General features: G+C 49.7%; 1 protein-coding gene across 2 annotated transcripts in view; it reads right to left on the bottom strand.

Moving 5' to 3' along the window:
* The window catches only part of SMOX (spermine oxidase), a 32,845-nt gene extending 20,515 nt beyond the window's left edge, over positions 1-12,330 (bottom strand). For both annotated transcript variants that reach the window (XM_080930863.1, XM_080930862.1), the window contains exon 1: positions 12,232-12,330. The gene's annotated coding sequence lies outside the window, so the exon portion shown is untranslated. The remainder of the gene's footprint in view (positions 1-12,231) is intronic.
* Positions 12,331-18,066: the final 5,736 nt, after the last annotated feature.

Raw genomic sequence — 18,066 nt, 5'->3', positions numbered from 1 at the left:
GCAGGAACATGGAGCTTAACAGAGCTACCCACTTAACAAAGTGCTGTCTTATGGTAGGGGAGAAACAAACACATCAGGAGAGAAGGGTCACCCCGTATCCCACCTGCCGCAGTTGCCTGAGTATATGAGTGCTGGCTTCCAAGATGTCCCTTCTGGTACTCATGCCCTAGTGAAGTCCTCTCCTTTTGAGGTGACCCTTGTAGCTAAGAGGATATTGCAGAAATAATGGGACGTGATGCCTAGAACTGGGTGATGAAACACACAGTGGCTGTACCATCTTGACAAGCAGAAGTGACCAGGTATGGAAGCAGCTCCTCCAGCTCCAGAGCCTTCAGATACCTGTTGCTTTCTGGGAGAGCCTGAGCCAGAACCACCCTGCTCAACTGCATCCTTATTCCTGACTCGCAGAAGAGCTACAGGTGATGATTTCACTGTTTTAAAACTTCTGGCTTTGAGGCAATCTGTTGCCCAGAAGTAGATAATGAATAACCTTCAGTCTACTGTCTAGGAAGCCTTAAGGGGGAGATCCTTAAGCAACATCTCCATCACTTGGGGGCTCTGAAAACCAGAACTAGAAACCAGGCTTAACAGTTTACAAGTCCTACTGGCAGGAGCATAACAGTCCCCAAGAGATGTCTACAAACACCTAGATGCACACTAGCTCGTTTAAGTCAGACTCAATAGAATAGGAGCACAAACACCGGGTATTATCTCAGGGTCATCTGTGAAACTAATTTCAAGCCAAGGCTCTAGAGCAGGCTTCAAATGCAGAGATGCCAGGAGACTGATGGTGTATCAGTAGAGGAGGGTGACAGATCATAAGGCCAGGTCATGGTCAAGGTCCACTTTGATGTCATTGTCTAGCTCCCAAAGTCCTCGGCAGCCCAGGTCTGAAATACACCTCAAGACATGAGAGTCCATATATATACAACCACACTCATCCATGTCTCCTTCACCCTCTTCTTCAACCAAGACATAGGGCTGGAGTCTAACCCAACAAGCCTAGATGGCCCTTTCTCATCCCTAAAGTAGAAACAGCCATAACAGTTGGCCTAGTCTGGCTCCTACGCTCCCTGTCAGAAGTACTCAGTGAGATCTATATTTGCATGGAAGATTCAGCCTTGACTTGTACTGCATTTGACCCTGTGGAGGACAGAACATCAAATTGTAGAGACAGAGCTGAGGCTCACAGTTGGTCAACTGAAAGGTACAACAGACAGCTAAGATCCAGACTGGGAACCTAATACAAAGCAGGGAAGGAGTCAATTCCGTTCCTAGATGGTGATACTTAGAGATATTGCTGGTGAGAATAACTCATGAGACAAAGGCTGCTGACTGTCCTTCCTACCAAAGATCCTCCTGGATGCGTCCTGAGGCTCTGAGTTCCAGATACATTCACCTGACCTTCCTTCCATGCCTAAAGAGTTGGGAATAGACATGTCAGCCGGAGTGGAGAGGACGCATCCCATCTTCTCAGAGTCTTCAGCCATACCCATGAGTCTCATGGAGACAAGAGATACAGACAAGCCCTGTGCTATTCCTAGGGAGAGACTGGCCCCAACCCTACCCTCCCACTGGGTGACAGCATCCCCTTCCCTTCTCTCCAAAGGAAAGGAGTCATACAGTCACTCAAACAACAGTACACAGGCATTGTCCCCAGAGGCTGTGTTCCAGTGGATGGGAAATCTGGGTGGACACAGGACATGTGGGTAGGATGTGGTGAGTTTCTTGTTTAAAGCCCATGGGTGTTCTAGACCTGGGCTGGGCAGATCTAAAGCGACTGGATATAACACATAACCAGTTCGAGAAAAACTATGTTGAGCCAGCGCCAGGTAGAAGGGGCATTCGTTGAGCAAGTTTTAATGAGCATCTCTCTGTGGCAGCTCTGGGCACCAGTACTACAGAAAAGCTAGAGCTGCCCCGTTAAAAGCCTGACAAGTCAGAGCTTACAAGGGCCACAAAGAAAGAGGTCAGGGTGGAGGGCAGGGGCAGCGCTGGCACACAGGAAGTGAGAATGCTGTGTGGCCCTCCCGGAACTTACTGAGAGGCAGGATGTGGAGCCAAGGCAGGCCAGCATGACTTCAGTGACCAGTCATGACACTGTTGGGATAAACCCTAAGTAATTCTTTGTTATCTGTCTAGCTGACCCTTTTACCCCTTGTGATAAGTCTAGGGTGTCAGCAGGATAAAATCCTACCCAAGGCCAAATACCTGCTACAGGCTCCACTGGCTAAGGGTAAAGCCTGGACTCTGGTCCTGAGCCCTGTTCTCCTGTCAGGGTCAACACCAGAGACAGGCAAGCTTCTACAGGTCACAGTCCCCAGCACATCCCCCAAAACACTGTGGAACTGCACTGGGTATCACCTGCACCGACGTGAACCCGACGTGGCACTACCTACCTCGAGAGGCAAATGTACCCACCATCACCTGCAGACACACCCCGGATGTGAGTCATCCGGCCCAGAGCCAGATGCAACAGATCTATCCGTGGTGTACTAAGAGATGGACACATAGAACACGTAAGCTGGCAGGTGACTGGGGTGGCTTCCCCACAGGCTACTGCCGGGGCAAAGGAAATCAGCACAGTCAGCACTTTCTGCTGACTCTTTAAAACCACTTGCGAAAAACGAGGCTGTGAAACACAACTCAGCCACTCAGCTCCTCCTCAGCCTCGGCGGCCCTCGTGACTCTGCACAAAGCCCAACTGTGCATGGCTGTAGACCCAGGGAGGCGGGGGTCTCCAGCAAGCCTACCCTCTCTCCTGAGTCACAGAGCCTCCACTTCACCCAGCTGAAGACGTGTGCTCCCTGCATGCAGAGAAACACTTCAGTCCCACAATGCAGAGCTGTCTAAGGTTTGCTGGATCTGGGGAGCATTTGCAAGAAAGGAGTCCTTGTCCTCAATAAACCCCTTCCTAGCAAAACTACCACTCAAAGGTCGCCTCATTACACCATGAACTACAAAAAGTGAGGTACATGATCACACACAGCATTTGCATTAACAAAATAACCCCCCCAATCCAACGAGAGATGAACACCAGAGCGGACAGACTGCTATTGGATTTTAATGGTCTGTTTCAAGCCCTGTGCTAGACTCTCCATTCACTGTCTCCTTCACGCTCACAAGCACCCTGCCACCCATAATACAGATGAAGAAAGGGAGACAGAGGGAAGCCACCCAGGGCTAGACTCTGATCTTTATTCAGATCTCAGGCCCTCACTCTCACCACCCCACCCTGAGAGATGACCCCAAGGGTGGCCCCAGGCAAGCTGCTTCTTTTGTTCCCTCCCACACTCCGTGGACTAACAAGGCACACACTATCCCAGACACTTAGGGCTGGAAAGAGTCATCTCAAAGTCTGACAGTTTACCCAGTTGCACAGCCAAAGCCTGGGACCTGTCAGTAAGTAAGAGGCCACCAGCCTCCTGGCGTGGGTGCCTGGCAGAATGGAACATAGAGCACTCTAGTCTCCCTGCCCCTGGGGCTAGCTTAGGCTTGCCAGGCAAACACCATGTCAGACTCAGCCTTTAGCCTTGGTTCCTCCTTCATAAACAGAGTATGGGGATATGGCAATGTTGCTTTGCCTGGCCAAATGGAACCCCAAGACAACCCATGACCCCCACTAAAAGTCAGTCACCTCTTCTCACTAGCCCAAGACTCCCCCCTCTTGGTCACTTTAGGCTGCTAACAAGTGCACAGGACCAGCCACCAAAGGGCTCTTCTCAATATCCAAGCAGGTAGCATAACCCACACACAAAGGATTTAAACTGATGGTGTTCCTAGCAAAGCCCACAGCTGGGTCTAGGGCCTTGTGACTTATCCCATAAAACACCTGGGGAGCTAAGGCGGTGAGTCCTTTTGTTAAGTTCAAAGAGACTCAGCAACTCCCTGCTTTTGAAGTCAGGTCTGCTCAAGACACTGCCAATATTGTCACTGAGCAAGCTGAAGGTTCAGAGCACGCCAAACACCTTCCTGTGGAATGTTCCAGCTGCTCTGCACAGCCATATCACAGAGGAGGGAACAGGGAGCTCAGAAAACTCATACAAGTCATTCTGTGAGCCAATAAGCCTGGCCTTCTAATTTTCACGGGAGTCACGTTTGACGCCTTCCCAAAGCTACCCTCCAAGTTCCAAATCTTCCTGCATTACGTGTGGTTTCATAAGGATGGATAGATAGTAAGAGTCGGTAATAATGTACCGAATAATGAAAACCTCCTCTTCCACCTTCTTCAGAGTGTTTGCCCACATGACAGCCTACGTGTCGCCTGCCAGCATTATTCTAAGATCTATTTGACTGGGAATCTAGGATTTTACCAGCCATCCATGGCCAACACCCTTAGCTCCAGAATCAAGGCAGCAAACACATGGGCCAAGAGGGGTGGGGCACAGTTGAAGGTTTGGGTGCAGGTTCTAAGAGTGGGAGGGGAATAAGGAGAGAGAATCAAGCCAGATGGATTGACCAGTGTCCCCTTTATCAAGAGAGTAGCCCAGGTCTCAGCTTGGGGGGTTGGGGGGGTAGGAGGTGGGGGTGGGGGGAGGGACAGGGACTAGCTCATAGCTGGCAATGGTGGTTATGTTCTCTGCTTTGTTTTCTAATAAATCACAAGAAGCAGGCTGAGAAATGAATGGCAGAGGTACCATGCCACACCCCAAGCCACTCAGCTATTCGTAAATGCAAATGCCTTTCTTCCGAACTCTAACCTTGGTCCTCCACCCCTGGACTTACAGATGGCCCAGGGCTCCAACCTGCTTGAGGAGGCAAGAGCAAGGGCAAAGGACACAATAGGGAGACACACTACAGGACCCGGGCTGAGGCTGGTGGGAAGCCCCACTGCCCATCCTCTTCCAAGATTTCCCAGAGGGACCACCACGGCAAAGTCTGGGCTGCCACACCTTACCTCCCAACCTGAGCTGCTGAAGAGTCTTCACACTGCAGATGTGGAGGGGAAGGGTGGCGGAGCTCAGGCTGTTCCCACCAGTCACAGGGCAGTGGGGGGCAGGCACCCTGAACACCACCTCTTCCCCCTCCAGTACTGACCACACCCACTCTCGAAGGCCATAGAGTGAGATTCCTAATATTTTGCAGAGAGAGAATCTGAGGAAAAGAGTCACATAAGCGATCCAACCACTCCCCACACTTTGAGCCAGGAAGAGGCACAAATACCAAGGAACCCTGTGCCCCATCTCATCACTAAATAACTGTCCTGGTCACGTCAAAAACAAAAACAAAACACCAAACCCCCAACGACTCCCCAAGGCCCAAGTAACTAAAACAGGTTTCTACCAGTCTCTTACATTTGCTTGTCTCTCTCTGGTTGGACTTTTATTGGGGGGGGGATTAAGTTCTGAGGTAGGGTCTCTCTACATAACCCAAACATTTGGCAGTTTCCTAGCACTGGAATGGCACGCAGTTAACACATGTCCTGCTTGGCCATGGTTTTCTCTCAGGGATGCTCTGACTCCCAGCCAAGCCTGTGATGTGAAGCCCTCTCCTACACCCTTGCTCTACAGCCTCCCCCCCTTTCCTAAGCAATGCACTTGCTCTTCAAGGCTCCACCACAGCGTTGGGGGAATCCCTGCTGGCTTTTATGCCTCTCTTACCCCCGGCTTCTTCCTGGAGACACCATTTCCATCTGTTTGCTAATCGCACTAGCCAAAACTTCAAGCTGGTGTTCCAACACAGCCCTTCAAAGGAGGCATTCTCATCCCAGGGCATAAATAAGAAACTGAGTCACGGGGGAGCTTTGGCTTTGTGCCCAGAGATCACAACCTTGCTGGGGTAACTTCTGAATGAGAGGGTGAGGAGCAGGGCGTAAGAAACGTGTCAGGGTAGTAGGGTGGGCGGTGTAACATAGGCAGAAACCCCTTCCAGGATCAGACAATCTGGACCTGCCACCATTATGTCCTAGACATCACAGTAGGCCTTCTGGACCCTTTAGTCATTCAAGCAACAAAGACGGCAGTGAACCCAAGACCAGCTCTGGGCCTGGGATCCATCTCAGCCATCCCTCCTCCTGCAGAGCCCAACTATAGAACTGTGCCTGTCCTACCAAGCCTCCTTCTCTCAGGAAACTAGCCCTCAGCCCTTCCTTTCCTCCCACGGTGTTTGTGGTTTCCAGTGAGCAGCATCCTTCCACATCAGCCATTCCCAACGGGGATTTTCCTGCTCAATAAGATATTAGGAGATCTTTAAAAACACATATTCCCTTAGCTAAATCATCTTGAGAAACATGAGATCATCTTTCTTTCCTATACAACTTCTCTGGACCTTCAGTTCTCATAAACACAGGGTGACCCTCCTACAATACCTGCCCATTTCTTCTCTTATCTGTTCCCTAATCCCTAAGAAGACTTAGAGCAGTCTTTGAGAAATGTTACCCCCCCCTCACCCCTCAGGAAGGCCCGGTAAAGTGGGGAGGCAGGTTTGTCTGTACCCTTTTTTGAAGAGTTGGTAGAACATCTGTAGAAGTTAACATTACAGCAGGACAAACCCAGCCCTGCCAGCCCGTCTGGGCACAGGGTGGCATTCACCTTCAGTGTCCATCTTCCCACCTTTTGCCAGAGAGTGGTGACTCCATGCTGGGGATGCCAGCATCTAATAGGACCTCAACTGACTTTAACCTGTGCTGAGCCGGGAGAGCAAGGAGCCTTGGAAGAGCCCAAAGCAAGCCAGACAGTTTTCCACACAAATTACTCAAGTCTCCTGCATCGTTAGCACACAACTTTTAATGGTAAACCAGAACTTAGGTGTATTAAGCTGCTACTCTGGAAATACACAACGCCCCACCCAACAAACTGTGACATCACTCCACGGGGAACAGAACCTCTCTGTTTACAGACAAGGAAACTGAGACGGCAAAAGGGAGCAGACACTTGCCTGTAGTGGTTCAGCCAGGCCCTGACTCCCAAATACACTGGGAGGTGACCTGGGCAGAGTAAGACCACAGCCGTGGCTCATGTGACCACAACAGCAGCAACAGGGTCTCCCAAAGGGAAGGAGAATGTCAGAAGGCTTGTCAGAAGTGTCACGGCCGTGCTGGAGCTGAAGCCAGCCTCAGCCCCAATCTCTCGCTCCGCCCTAGCTAGAGGAAGGGTGCTCACCCCAGATTGGCTACCCCACCAGACTATGCTGCAAGCAGAGATAAGGTGCCCTGCCTGCCATCCACACATTGCCCTGTGTAAGACCCAGTCACCCTAGAAACCCCATTTTGCTCCTGGAGCTCTAAGAAATCAGGCCTAAGCTGCCAGCCTCTGAGACCCAAGTTCCCACAGGTCCTTTATCTGGCCCTACTTCCAAACAGGTCACCCTCAAGGATCCTCTATCTCCTTTCCCCACAAAGGTAGCTCTCTCAATTCTGCCAAACAGTCCACAAGGAACTCAGGGGACCCGTTGTGGGTCCCGTCTAAATTGAGCCCGTCCCACAGGACACAGGTCAAAATTCACTGCACAGACAGTGACCAATGGGTTGGGGATCCTGGACGGCACAAGCACTTAAAAATGCAGAGTCCCAGTTGGGCACAGTGTATACCTTTAATCCCAGCACTCTACGGACAGAGGCACGTGGGTCTGTGCAAGTTGGCGGCAAGTTTGGTCTAAGTAGTGAGTTCCAGGACAGCCAGAGCTGTCTTGGAAAGAAGTGGGAGTGGGGAGGGAGGGAGGGAGAGAGAATATGAATATGCAGATTCCCAGGCCTCACTCCATCAGACAGAACTAACTTGCATTTCAGTAAGCTGAGCAGGTGCCACATCTGTGTTCATGTTTGAGAACCAATTTTTTTTAAACCACAGCTCTAATCATGACAGCCATGGCCTAGAACCTTCGGTGGTTTCCTGGGGCCTGGTATAAGTCCAGACTCTGCAGCTGAGCAATCAAGCTTTTTCCCAGCTTCAACCCACTTCCCCAAGCTTGCCCTCCCTGGCCACCCTGTGATGTCCTCAGACAGACTTCAGGTCACCCTCAAAGCACTACTTCTTCCAGGAAATGTCTCTGAACTGCACCTGGCATGATTCTTCTATTTCCTGAACAGTGAGGACCACGCCCTGTGTTCCTGTTGCCTCTGAACACTAGACTGGGCACGGAAGGTCCCAAGTGCCAATGACATCTAAGAAGACCCAGTGTCCAGCTCAGACTCTGCCCTAGCCTCTAGTTCAGCAAACCAGGATACAGGCATAAACAGACCTCCTCCTCCTCCTCCATGACCTTCCTGACAACTACAGCAATGTGCTTGGAGTATGTCTCAGTTTCCCCAAACGCAGATGAGAACGTCCAACATAAATTCCTAAACACTGGGGCTCAAGATTTGTAATAAGCATCATGTGTGTGTGGTCAGCAGCCTCTCCTCAGCCAGTCAGGGCCCTAGGGGTGGTCATGTCTGGAGGTGTTCCTTGGAGGTGTTCCTAGAAAAGACTCACATATACTGCTGTCCTGGCCTGGGTCCCAGAACCCCCACCCCTTAGGAAACCCCTAAGAACACAGTCCCACAAAACTGCTGACCTCTGTAGCCTCTGGGAACAAAGAAAAAAAAAGTCTCTTAAAGTCTCTCTCACCCCATTTTACAGAGAGGCAGAAGAAGCCAATGGTACTTCCAATCCCTCCTCTACCCCTTGGCTCTGTATCTGCATCCAGCCCACCTCAGACCCCAGCTGGGGTCCAGAGCCAAGATGGAAGCACTAGCTCACGGTTCTAGGCAGAGTCAGAAAGAGGCTGGATGTCTGCAGTGCCCTCTTGAGCTCTGTTCTCTCCAGGGAGGGCGAATTCGGAGAAGCAAAGATAGAAAAGACAGGTCAGAAGCAGAGACTTGGCAGCCCACTCCCAAGTAAGTACTCGGCTTTAGTGGGTTTCAGGCACCCTGAAAGGCAGGAAAGGCCCTTGCTTATTAAAAAGCCCTCCACTGGCCCAAATCCTAGAGCCATGGGAGAAGTGGCCTAGATTCCATAGCCAGACCTCTCCCTCTACCACTCTTAATCATAACACTGTACTCCAGTCTGCCCTCAATCAAATGAAGTAAAGGCAACCATGTAAGTTACTAAGAGCATGCAAAGAGTCAATCAATATCTGCTGAGTCCTTAAAACAATAACCAGTGCTCGCTGAGCACACTAGGACCTTGTCCCACCCACTTGTATCTGGCTACATTTCCCCTACTCAGGATGCCCTCTTTGCTCACCCTGTCTAGATGTGCCAGTCTCACATGAACTGTCAGTTCCTAGCTCCAGCACCTGACCCACAGAGTGGCCTTTGGGTCTATCCTAGGTTCCCCTGATATAATAGGTCCCCTGGCTCTCTCCCTCTACCCTGAAATGCTGGCCCCATGACCCAACACTCCAGTGACTGTTCCATACAAACTGGAAAGCTGTGGTTATCAAGATGAGGGTTCATAAAGAGGCATACCTCCAAACCCAGCTTCTTCTTCCTCTCAACTCCCTGCCACCCTAGGTCTCAGCATGCAGCAGATATCCAAGGGGATGGGCTGAAAATAAACCCAGGCTGTCCCCATGTCCTGAATTAGAGAGTCTCCTTTCTACATTGCTAAAAACCCACTGCTTTACACACACACACACACACACACACACACACACACACACCTGGATGTCTAACCATGAAAGCCAAGAAAATCATTTAGTTGACAGTGATCCCCCATGAGAGTGCTCTCCCCAAAGTACCCATATCTTCTCTGCTTCCCCTTCTCACATCCTGCTGGCTGGCTCATGTTCTTGCAACAATTTTCACAACTGCTTTTGTGGGAACAAAATAAAAACCTTCAGGATCACTTAAAGCTGCAGGAGTCTCCAGTGCTAACTACAATACCCTTTTATTTCCCCCAAGTCCAGCCCAACCTCATCTTTGTGACTCAAGATTTCCTGAGTATTGCCTACAGGGTACCAAGCAAGAGGCCCCAGGTATAGCCATGAGTCAACAAGTCAAAATTCTAGCCCTTAAGAAGCCAAACAAAGTCAAGAGAACTATAATGGTGATATAAGAACTCTTATACATAAGGCGAAGTTACATAAACAATAAAGCAAGTTCTATAATCAATCATGTGTAGAGAGGAGCCCATTACACAGGCTAAGGTGGTATCTGGAGAAGGTATACTTAAATTTAGAACTAAAATATATAAGCAAAGTATGTCTAGTAAAAAGCACTGAGAAAAAAAAAAAAAAACTTCAAGTCAAAGAAGATGTCATAAGCAAAGTCCCTGGGTCAGGAAAAAGCTTAGGGTGTTAAAGAGACAGAAGTGCCTCAGTGTATCCATCCGGGAGAATCTAAAGGTGTAAAGAGTCAAATAAGGCTGGGAGGTCATTGTGGCCATGTGACAGAGGGTCAAACAGGCCAAGGGAAAGCTCTGAGGTTTTTATTCAAGTGTAATAAGAAGCCATCAAGGCATAAAATAATCTGATCAAAATGTTCTATGTTATTCTTGCTGCTCCGTTAAAAATAGATGCAAAGGAGATAAGTGTGTGCACTGAGAGAGGGTTACTAAGATGTTTAGGAAGTCTTAGATGGTGGCTCCGCATGGGGCAGTAGCCTGAGGCCAGAGAAACGGACTCACAGCATAGCAAATGGGCCCTACATGAACTCAGTGGGAAGGACCAAAAGGCCCTTGTTCTAGGACTGGCTGTGAAGGGTGGGTAGAAAAGAATCGGTGCTGCTTGTCCTAAGAGATGGGTAGATTACCAGCTACTCTCAGATGTTAGGTCCCAAGATGGGCCCGCGGTGTTGTCAAGATTCGGCTTCCACATTAGGACTTCAAAGAACCAGCTGGGGCCAGAGACAAAATCTGCCACTGGAAATCAGGAGCATAAAACCACTTAAGATCTTCGTGTTCTGGGCTGGAGAGATGGCTCATCGGTTAAGTGCACTAGCTGCTCTTCCAGAAAACCGGGAGTTCAGTTCCCAGCACCCACATGACAGCTTACTTGTAAATGAAGTTCCCGGGATCTGACAACCTCACACACATATGTGAAGGCAAAATACTAGTGCACACAAAATAAGTCAAAACAGAGATCTTTGTGCTCATAAACTGTTTTTTAATCATAAGAAAGGATGAAGACGGGAGGACGGCAAGAAGGCAAGTAGGGAGAGGAGATGCTGAGAACAGAGCCCTAGGGTCCTCCAACATATAACAGAGAAGAAATGAAGGGGAAGGAGGCAGACTAAGGCAGGCCGGCAGGAGGGGGGAAGTGGAGCGCCCAGGGAAAGGTACAACTCTAGGACAGCTTTCTAGGAGACGCTGCAAGGCAAGCAAAACCTGCTAGAGCGGCCCTGGATGGACTACAGAAGGAAAAGGTGCTTGCCTCTTAGGGACAATGCTCAAGTCAGCACTTCTGAGGAGATCATTGTGGTGGGAATTGGGTCCCTGGCTGAAGAGGGGTGAGGTTCAAAGCCAAAAAGGGAGACCGTGAAATGAGAGGGCGGACAAAGACTGTTCTCAAAACCTGCTGGGTAAGAAAGGCCAGGGACACATGAGGGGATGGCCACAGGGCCCAGGAGCCCAAAAGGAAGCGGCCCCTCAAACCCTGTAATGCTTCTTCCTCTGGAAGAGGAAAGGGACAGGGGTAGTAGCAGAACACAAATGAGGATCATTCACACACTTTCTTGACCTTCTCTTTACCCCCCAGCCCGGGTGACCTCCACTTAGCACCTGCTGTTTCCCCCGAGCTCGGCCAAGTGAACCCCAGACGGGACCTTAGGCTCTTCCTACAACCTGTGGGCAAGGCTCGCTGGAGGGCCAGACACTGCGCCGTGTGCTCCCAGCGCAAGACCCCAAAGGTCCGCTCACCTGCTCCGCAGCCGCGCCACCTCCAAGCCGGCGGCCGGCCTCCGCACCCCTTCCCGGCGAAGCGACTGCTCCAACGCGCCCTACCCTTCTACAGCCGGGCTCCGGCCAAGCCGGGCAGCCTGCGAGCCCCGGGGCAGCCCGCGGAAGAGCAGCTCCCCATTCCTCCAGCCGTCCCAAGGAGACCGGCAGAAGCCTGGCCGCCGCCACCACCACCACCGCCGCAAGCAGTGTTCCCTCCCCTCCACAGCGCACACCCTCCCGGCCACCCGAGTGCCTCGCCGGCTTTGTCTGCGCCGCCGCGCGGGGCGTCCGGGGGATGCGGCCCGGACCCCGGGGTCGCGATCAGCCCCGGCAGCTTCCTCTGCCCACCGCCCGCCGCCGGCCTCCACCGGGAGCCCCTCGCCTGCGCGGCTCGGTGGCTGCCTGCGCCCGGGTCCCGGAGGCCGCGCCGTACCTTTCCCTGCAGAGCCGGGGAGCGTCTTCGCGAGCGGCCTCGGCCTCTCCGCCTCCCCTCCTCCGCAGCCACCGGGCTTCCTCCTGCAGCCGCCGCCGGGACCGTAGGGCCGAGCCAGCCGCCGCGGCCTGTGCGGGGGCCCCGCTCCGCCTCGCGTCCCCGGCCCACCCCGCCAGAGCGCTCCGCCCCGGGCCCGCCCACCGGGGGCGGGGAGCCGGAGGCCACCCAGCCTGGAGTTGCCCGCGGCACGGCCACCTGCGCTCCCCTATCTCGCAAAGGGGACGCCTCAGCCACCTCTCCTCCCAGGAACTGAGCCAGCCCCGCGCTGCCCCGCCCTGCAAAGCCGACGAGGTCTTCTGGCACTGGAAAAGCGCCGCGCCCGCCTCAGTTTACCCAGACTCTGCCGCCCTTTCGGAAGGAAGGGAGGAAGGACCCCTCTTGTCCTGGGCTAGCTCTCCTCCTGCAGGTCTCAATTAGGTGTCCCCGTGAACCAGGAACCTCCGGAGAAAGGGAAAGAATGCTCACGTCCCCTCAATGCCCGGACCCATGGTCTGAAGTGGCCCTTTTTTAAAAATGTGTTTCCCTAGTAAAACCCCCAAACTTTAAATAAAAGCCAACGTTAATACTTTTTTCTTTAAAAAAAAAAAAAAGTGTAACTGTTTAGAAATTATTTTTAACGAGTGGTAGTGGCACATGCCTTTAACCTGGTGGTTCTCAAACTTCCTAATGCTGACACACTTTAACAAAGTTCCTCGTGTTGTGGTGACCCCGATCCACAAAATCATTTTTGGGGCTGGGGAGATAGCTCAGTGGTTAAGAGGTCCCGAGTTCAAATCCCAGCAACCACATGGTGGCTCACAACCATCTGTAATGGGATCTGACGCCCTCTTCTGGTGTGTCTGAAGACAGCTGCAGTGTACTCACATACATAAACTAAATAAATCTTTTTAAAAATTATTTTGTCACTACTCCGTAACTGTAATGTTGCTACTGTTAATAAAGGACTCCCTGTAGGACAGGCAGGTGGACCTCTGAGTTCAAAGCCATCCTGGACCACAGAGTAAGTTCACGACAGCGAAATCCAGGTGCCCTCTCCTGATTTCAACCTGGAACCAGCCAATGCTACACACAGGTCAGTTTGGGTTCAGCCAGGAGAGAAACTGGATGTGGATCACATGCCTGTGACCCAGTCGAGGGAGGACATGTCAGAAGGGCCGCAGAGTTCAAGGCCTGGCTACATTCCAACCTCAAAGCCAGGCTGAGCCTCAAAGAAACAAGGGGTAGAGATGTGGCTCAACAGTAGAACACGTCTCAACATATCCAAGACTCTGAGGCCAATCCCCAAAATTGAACTATAAATAAATAAATAAATAAATGAGTGAGTGAGTGAGTGAGTGAGTGAATAGGTAGGCCTGCATAAATAGGCTTTGGTGGTCGCTGCCAAAGGGAACCACCTAAGAGCCACCTTCAGTGGGGGACAAATGAATTTCAGATGAAGTCTCTCCTCACTCAAGTCCCTCTCCCAACCCCTCTGCTCGACACCACGCACCACTGGAGTTAACCTCAGGCAGACATTATACTCTCCTCTGTGACTCTGTCACCTTCCACCAAAAACTATCCAACCAGGGAGTGGCACTATTAGGTGTGGCCTTATTGGAGTAGGTGTGTCACTGTGGATGTGGGCTTTAAGACCCTCATCCTGGCTGCCTGGGCGGGGGTCAATCTTCTCCTAGCATCCTTCAGATAAAGATGTAGAACTCAGTTCCTCCTGCACCATCCCTGCATGGATGCTGCCATGCTCCCGCCTTGATGATAACGGACTGAACCTCTGAACCTGTAAACCAGCCCCAAATAAATGTTGTCCTTATTTAAAAAAACAAAAAATAAACTATCCAAATTGATTCCGTGCAAACAAGCAGGGGGATGTAATTACTCGCATAACAGGGAAGTCCACCAGTATAACTGACTTGGTTCTGCAAAAGCTCAAAATAAATAAATAATAAATAAATATCCAGACTTGGTCTTCCTACCCCTGCCTGCTCTCTATAGTATGACCATGTCAAGCAGCTCTAGGCTCCATCCCTACAGACCTCACCCTCATTTCTCTCAGTCAAAATTGTTGGCTCTGACTGGTCCATATGGCGTGCCGAGGCAGTCACTGAGGTGATGCTTGGAGCCAGTCCATCTGTTCTAAGCCATATGAATAGAGAGTGAGGAAAAATGACTATGGGACCCTGTTTGTTACCAGAAGGTGAATGGCCCCAGAGCTGTGTGTGCCAAGCTTGTACTGAGTGCCCTCTCCAGAAACCATTAAAGATACTCACGTTCCAATTGAGACAGAGAAGAAAGATCCACCTATTCCTGGGGCACTGCAGGTGTTAAGCATTGTTTAAAAAGAAAACTGTTTTTAAAATTGCTATCACTAACTGGACATGTTGGCACATGCCTTTAATCCCAACACTCCAGAGCTAAGCAGATCTCTGAGTTCAAGGCCGGCCTCAAACTGCAGAGCAAGTTCCAGGGCAACATGGGTTACACAGAGACACCTTGTCTCGGAAAATAAACATCACTTTTACTATTAATGATGTTTTGAAATTCTTGTTGAAAGTACTACTGATATTTATGTCCTTGTCAGAAAGATGTTGGGAAATGGGGTGATTTTTGCTCCCTAATTAGCAATTATTGAATTCTATCTCACTGGCTTCGTGTGCTTACGACTGCTAGTCAAGCGGACTAGACTACCCTTAGGCCACTTGCAGCTGTTTGGAACACTCCTTGGACACAAAGAATGCCCTGGATTTTCTGGCTCCTGAAGGCACAAACTCGGGCAAGATTGTTTCAGTTTGTAAATGACATTTTGCTATCAGACGCCCAAATGAACTCAGATGATCCTGTAACCATCTCCGCCCAGGACAGAGGGAGCACACTTCCCCTAGTGGCCTAACAGAGGCACTGTCATGACCTACACTAGACCTGGAAACAAAAATTCCCATTTGTATTAGACTAGGTATACTACCATTGGTGAAAACGCCAAGCATCACTTGTATATATGATATGCCGTCATTGGGCCAACGGCTCATTTTTCTAGCTAAAGACAGATTTGGTTCTTCAGCCAAAGAGCTTTCAAGAACGGTTGCAGTGGGAACAAGGGGTCACAGAATAAAAGGCTGAAGCTATTGTGAGAAGCCAGAGAAGAGAAACTACAAGCCCCAGTCACCGAGAAGTTCAAGAGGGCTGTCCGGTCTTTAGTTGTAGTCAATGGTTTTAACCCAAGGCTCAGAAGCTGCTGTCCAGGACTACCCAAGAGCTATATAGTTGTATTAGTCAGGGATCTCTGGAGTATCAGAATTTATAAAATGAATATCTCGTCATACATATAGAAAATGCATTTATTAGAATAGCTTACAAGCTATGATCTAGCTAATCCGACAATGGCTGGCTATGAACAGAAAAATCCCAGAATCCAGCAGTTGCTCAGTCCGTGAGGCTGGATATCTTAGTTGGTGATCTATTTTGGAATCCTGAAGGAGTGAGTTCTGATGCCAGTGAAGAAATGAACTTGCTAGCAAGATGAGACCAAACAGGCAAAAAGCATAAGCTTCCTTCTTCCAGGTCCTCACGTAGACTTCCAGAAGATCGCATGCCATGATTAGATCTAAATTAATGATCTGGATTAGAAGTAAATCTTCCCACTTAATACTCATAAGTGTAGCGTGTAGTTCCTACTACCCTGCTTTAAGCTCTAGGAGAACTGCACTACCAGCCACCGTCCTGGTTCCCTCGGATGAAAGACAGTCATCGCTCATTTTTAACCTGCCTCTTGGCTCAGTGGCTGGGCTCTTCTAAGTCTCCCACAGCGAGCATGCCTTTTCCTTTTTTGCTCAACACCCTACATCTGCCCTTAAGTTAGCTACCGAAGCCTGGTGAATCAATCCCCTTTTCCCTCCTGTATTTCCTAGCCTACCTGTGTGAACATGGAAGTCCCGCCTTTTCCACCCAACCATTAGCAACTGGCATCTTTACTGATCAATTGGAGAAGACCCACTCCCTACTCCTTTTTGGGAAGGGGGGCTTTTAGTTAATTCCATAGGTAGTCAAGTTGACCACCGAAAATAGCCATCCCAATATTTGCAAAACTAAAGGTCCCCAATGCCCTGGGCCGGCAAGAACATTAACACTGGAGGATCCAAAAACTGTCAGGGATCACAATTACCTGTGATTTCTATCTGGGAAAAACAAACCAGACTCCAACCAGACAACTGTAACACAAGGTGCCAGAACTCGTAGAATATCTGTCTGTGTTTGAGTAACTTCCCAAGCCACAAAACCACAAAGCCTGCTCCACATCCCTGCTTCTAAGCCAGAACTGCTTCTTCCCAGGCTCCTTTGCAGCTTTAGATGATCATATAACACAGACACTGCCAATGAGATAAATCACTGAATGTTTGTATGTAAAAGGAACTAGAGAGCCAGAAAACGTGGCATCTATTCAGAAGAAGAACAGAAAGGTGGAGCTGGTCGCTTTAGGGGCAGCAATGGAAAAGATACAGGAGCGCTTGCCACAATAAATGAAAAATGCACTTTCAGGAGCCTATGACCCCATAAGTCCTCCAAAACCCAGTGGCTTAAGAAGAAATTATTTCTTACAATTCTGTGGGTCGACTAGACTCAGCTGGACAGATTGGCTGCCATATGGCATCCATTAGGCCCAGCAAACAGAAATCTGGCTGCAGCCACATAGGACATCTCCAGCCGAATAGCCCCTACACTTTTTATAACATGGCAACCTGGTTTCCCACTGGATGAAAACTGAAGCTTCCAAGCATCTTAAGACATAGGCCCAGGTCTGCCAAGTAATCAATTCTACCACACTCTGTGCCAAAAGTCAGAAAGCCAGGACTCCAGATAGAACAGTAATGGAGGGAGGGAAGAATGGAGGAAATGATGTTATGATATTATAATCTCGAAAAGGAAAAGAAAAATAAAAGGAATGACAGGTAAGCCTACTGTAGCATTTGCAGTAGAACTGAGTGTCTTCTAGGACCACAATTATGAAAAGGCTCAGATTTGATGGTTTAAATAACAAAACTCACTGTGTAGAGCAGGTAAAGGTCCAGATGAAGGTGTCAGCAAGACTGATTCTTTCGAGGAGGCAACATCTATCCCACACGTCTCTCCTGGCTTCCAGAAGGTGTAGGCAACCACTGTCTTTTCATGACTTTGATATGCGTCTCCTTGGTCTTGGCTATCATCTACAATGGCCACAACAACTTCATTTCATCTTGATTATGTCTGTAAAAAAATAGGGCATAGTGGTACATGCCTTTAAACCCAGCACTCAGGAGAAAGGCAGAGACAGGTGGATCTCTGTGAGTTCGAGGACGGCCTGTTTTACATAGAGATGCCCACCAAATCCAGAGCTATGTAGAGTCTGTGTGTGTGTTTCCAAATAACATATATTTTCAGAGTATATATATCCAAATATGTGTGTATGTATATATAATTTTCCTAGTAATGAACTTTTTTTTTTCAAATTATACCAAATACTGTCAGACTTGGAAGTACTGGGGAGAAGGATTCCAACATATCACTTTTGGGAAAACACAGGCTGTTGTATAACAGATATGGACGGAGAAGAAGCTTTTGGCAACCATCTTTGCAGGTAACTGACAAGAGAGGAAAATTCCCAAGGGATACCACTCCCTTACTGTCAGAGACAGATTCCTGGGGCAGGCAGGTTTAAATTAAAGCCAGGAACATTATAACCAACCCTAGCAAGCAGCACTAGCAGCAGCAGCAACAGCAGCATCACCCTTGTCTACAGACTGTTTCTTC

This window comes from Micromys minutus (assembly GCF_963924665.1).
Source record: "Micromys minutus genome assembly, chromosome: 17".
Classification (NCBI taxonomy): Eukaryota; Metazoa; Chordata; class Mammalia; order Rodentia; family Muridae; genus Micromys; species Micromys minutus.
The sequence above is the reverse complement of the archived record's forward strand: the minus strand, read 5'-3'. Positions and strand labels throughout refer to the sequence as shown.